The sequence below is a fragment of the Nerophis ophidion genome, linkage group LG26 (assembly GCF_033978795.1).
Source record: "Nerophis ophidion isolate RoL-2023_Sa linkage group LG26, RoL_Noph_v1.0, whole genome shotgun sequence".
NCBI lineage: Eukaryota > Metazoa > Chordata > Actinopteri > Syngnathiformes > Syngnathidae > Nerophis > Nerophis ophidion.
The window spans coordinates 8,297,602-8,302,601 of NC_084636.1; the positions used below are offsets into that span (position 1 = coordinate 8,297,602).

General features: G+C 38.0%; 1 protein-coding gene across 5 annotated transcripts in view; it reads left to right on the forward strand.

Moving 5' to 3' along the window:
* ralgps2 (Ral GEF with PH domain and SH3 binding motif 2) overlaps window positions 1-5,000 on the forward strand; it is a 227,166-nt gene that overhangs the window by 76,373 nt on the left and 145,793 nt on the right. The window lies entirely within an intron of this gene.

The window sequence follows — 5,000 nt, forward strand, 5'->3', positions numbered from 1 at the left end:
AATTTATGTTTTAAATGTTGATCAAAAGAATGACGAGTTGAGATATTCACGGACGAACCAAATATATAAACATGAATGATGGCTTTCAGGGTTTTCTCAAGATTGCCAACATACCTGTGGCGGTGGGGGCGTGGCCAATATGACATCACATCTGCTATGATGCATAAATTTACTATAAAAAAGTAAAAGTATACATACAACAAATGTTATTAATCATAGTTTTAACATATTTTACTTAATATTGTTTTGCTGTATTTTTCAATTGTACAACATACTTTGTGAATAATTTTTTTTTAAAGATTTCTCCAATACTTTTAGTCACTCTTTATCAGAGGTGGGTAGTAACGCGCTACATTTACTCCGTTACATTTACTTGAGTAACTTTTGGGATAAATTGTACTTCTACAAGTAGTTTTTATGCAACATACTTTTACTTGTACTTGAGTATATTTATAGAGAAGAAACGCTACTTTTACTCCGCTCCATTTATCAACATTCAGCTCGCTACTCGCTACTTTTTTTTTTTATTGATCTGTTAATGTTTGTTTTGGTTTATGACAGAGCTTCAAAGTAGGATCCACGCATGCCTGCGTTTCACCAATCACATGCAGTCACTGGTGACGTTGGACCAATCAAACAGAGCCAGGCGGTCACATGACCCGACTTAAACAAGTTGAAAAACGTATTTGGGTGTAACCATTTAGTGGTCAATTGTACGGAATATGTACTGTACTGTGCAATCTACTAATAAAAGTTCCAATCAATCAATCAAAAGTGTAAAGGAAAAAAGACACTTTTTATTTCAACCGTACTTCCCGTCAAAAGCCTAAAGACTGATCGCACAGTTCCTGTCTTCACAATAAAAGCGCCGCTCCATCGCGCCTGCGCTAACAAAATAAGAGTCTCCGAAAGCCAGCGCAAACAAGCTAGCAAGCTACGGAGTTTTCCGCCAATGTATTTCTTGTAAAGTGTATAAAACAAATATGGAAGCTGGACAGATAAGATGCCAAAAACCAACGACTTTCATGTGGTATTAGACAGAAAGGAGGAACTTTTTTTCTCCTCCATTTGAAAACGTGGACGTTATCAGCACTAAAATGCAAGTCATCAGAATCAGGTAATACACCAACTTATATTCTTGTCTTCATGAAAGATAGGAATCTATATGTTAAACATGCTTGTATATTCATTAAAACACCTTTAACATGTCAACAAAAACGGCAAAATAAATAAATAATTATATACTGTATATATAAATGTATGTATATATATATATATGTATATGATATGTGTGTGTATGTATATGTATGTATGAGGTAGATCACCTCGACTTGGTCATTTATTAAGTAATTGATTAACGTTGAAAAACTTATTAGGGTGTTACCATTTAGTGGTCAATTGTACTGAATATGTACTGTACTGTGTTATCTAATAATACAAGTTTCAATCAATCAATCAATGCCTACTGAGCCTATGGTGCTGTTAAGTTATTGTGGCTCAATGTGCCTTCATTTTTTTTTATTTTAATGCACTATTATTTTAAATATATTATTGTTTTAGTTGCTTAAGAGATATTCCTGGGTCTGAATTTGCTCATTGCTATTTTTATGTTTTTGTGCATTATTTGTTGCCGTAATCAGGTTACTCATCAGTTACTCAGTACTTGAGTAGTTTTTTCACAACATACTTTTTACTTTTACTCAAGTGAATATTTGGGTGACTACTCCTTACTTTTACTTGAGTAATAAATCTCTAAAGTAACAGTACTCTTACTTGAGAACAATTTCTGGCTACTCTACCCACCTCTGCTCTTTATTAAAACGACTGGCAGCAAATCTAGCATCCATGTCTGGTGTTACTGGAGAATGTACTTGTGTTTAAAGACTCTTTACTCCAAGTTTATGACGGAAGGCAAGCTGCAGAGAGCCTGACGTCACACTTGCTTCGCACTAATGGAGGTTTATCTCCTTTAAAAACGCCAGTGTCATCTTAAATTTTGTAGATCGCTGAATTGAAGTACGTCCACATCGTGGACATGCTGCCTCCCGTCCAGACAACACCGTGCTTATGGCTTATGTCAGGGGTGTCCAAATATTGAGTGGTGGCTGTATAAAAACAATGTTTTCTTTGACAAAACAGCTTAAAACCAACAAAATAATAGTTCAAACGTAAAATCGACAGATATATCTGAAGTTTATCTCCTAAATTAAGTGTTGAAAGTAAAACTAATAATAATAAAAATGTATAACTTTGTGAGTGGGGGACTTTTGGATCCCAAAGAGATTTGGTGGGATTTTATTTATCTTTTCACTGTGATTAATCAGAAATAATAATACATTTAAATCAATGGTGTCCTGCATTATTTATCTTTTGAGGAATCCAATTACTTCACATCAAACATTGCTTTCTGAATGTTTTTTGGGCGGTAGGGGAAAATACTGCATATTTCAGTTTTACTATAAAAAAAACAAGTTGTCTTTGACAGAAAAGGCATAAAACCTGAAGTTGATATGGAGATTTACTGTGAAGTGAAGTGAATTATATTTATATAGCGCCTTTTCTCTAGTGACTCAAAGCGCTTTACATAGTGAAACCCAATATCTTAGTTCCATTTAAACCATTGTGGGTGGCACTGGGAGCAGGTGGGTAAAGTGTCTTGCCCAAGGACACAACGGCAGTGATTAGGATGGCGCAAGCAGGGATAGAACCTGCAACCCTCAAGTTGCTGGCACGGCCACTCTACCAAACGAGCTATACGCCTACTGTAAGCGTTACATTAAAAATCGAAATAATATTTTGACTTATTTTTAACAAGTTAATGACGGAGACCCTTTATGGTCCCTAAGAGCCGTAAAGGTAAAAAAAAAAAAAAATATATATATATATATATCTATATATGTGAATTTTTGTGAAGTGAATTATATTTATATAGCGCTTTTTCTCTAGTGACTCAAAGCGCCTCACATAGTGAAACCCAACACCCAAGCTACATTTAAACCAGTGTAGGTGGCACTGGGAGCCGGTGGGCAAAGTGTCTTGCCCAAGGACACAACGGCAGTATCTAGGATGGCGGAAGCGGGGATCGAACCCGCAACCCTCAAGTTGCTGGCACGGACACTCTACCAACCGAGCCATACCGCCATATCTCAAATCGACCCCCTCATGCTTTAATTTTTCCATGTGCGGCCCTCAGTGGAAAAAGTTTGGACACCCCTGGCTTATGTCGTCACTAGGGTGGCAAAGGGGTGGAAGGTTTCCGGTAAATTTACCACTGGAAGTTAAGCTCGGGAAGTTTGGAAATATTGACTATTTTTTGATTATTCAAAGATGGACACCGAGCATGGGAATTAAAGGGGAACATTATCACCAGACCTATGCAGGCGTCAATATATACTTTGATGTTGCAGAAAAAAGACCATGTACCGATTTCCGAACTCTAAATGGGTGAATTTTGGCGAATTAAATGCCTTTCTGTTTATCGCTCTGGAGGCGATGACGTCAGAATGTGACGTCGCCGAGGTAATACAGCCGCCATTTTCATTTTCAACCCATTGTAAACATTGGGTCTCAGCTCTGTTATTTTCCGTTTTTTCGACTATTTTTTGGAACCTTGGAGACATCATGCCTCGTCGGTGTGTTGTCGGAGGGTGTAACAACACTAACAGGGAGGGATTCAAGTTGCACCACTGGCAAAAAATCTGCCGCCAGACCCACGTTGAATGTGCCAGAGTGTCTCCACATTTTACCGGCGATGCTAAGACAGACATGGCACAGATGTATGGATAACCTGCAGACGCATTTGCAACGATTAAGTCAACAAAATCACAAAGGTGAGTTTTGTTGATGTTGTAGACTTACGTGCTAATCAGACATATTTGGTCTCGGCATGACTGCCAGCTAATCGATGCTAACATGCTATGCTAATCGATGCTAACATGCTATTTACGCTAGCTGTATGTACATTTGAAACTAGATACCCACATTTAATGCGAAACAAACACTTACCAATCGACAGATTTAAGTTGCTCCAGTGTCACAAGATGCGAAAGTCCTGATCGTTTGGTTCGCACATTTTACCGGCGATGCTAATAAGGCAGCCATGCTATGGGCCACTTCATTAAGTACACCCATGCTATGGCCGAATATCGTCAATAGCTATTCGCTCAATATCTTCAATTTCGTTTTCGCTATCTGCCTCCATACTCCGACCATCTGTTTCAATACATGCGTAATCTGTTGAATCGCTTAAGCCGCTAAAATCCGAGTCTGAATCCGAGCTAATGTCGCTATATCTCGCTGTGGTAACCGCCATGTTGTTTGTATTGGCAGCCCTGTATGACGTCACAGGGAAATGGACAGTCGCATCGCAAATAGCGAAAATCAAGAACTTTAAAGCTTTTTTTAGGGATATTCCGGGAGGTGTAAAATTTTGAATAAAACTTCGAAAAATAAAACAAGCCACTGGGAACTGATTTTTATTGTTTTTAACCATTTTGAAATTGTGATAATGTTCCCCTTTAATGGGAATTAATGGGGAATTACAATAATGATATATTATTGGGCACTTGTCTATATGCTGCTGCATCTTTGTGGCATTTATGACGTAGCTCTTTGCACAGTATTTGCAAATGTACACCACCTTTCCGCCGACATAGGCTGGGGTGGAATGTCTCCACACATCAGATAGTGTACGTGGCATTGTTCTGTTTGTATTTATTTATTCTTGTTAAACACTAATGCAATGCCCCACACGGATATAAATAGTCAGCTAAACAATTGGAGTAGTGTTTCAAAAGATTTTACTGATGGGCAAATTAATAGAAATAGGCTAGATCGGGGGTCGGTAATCCACGACGAGGCTCTTTAGCGACGCCTTAGGGGCTCATTAGGGCTTTTTTAAAAAAGTATGAAAAAAAAAGAGGAGGGGAAAAAAACACATTTTTAGTTTTAATATGGTTTCTGCATGAGGACAAACATGACACAAACCTCCCTAATTGCTA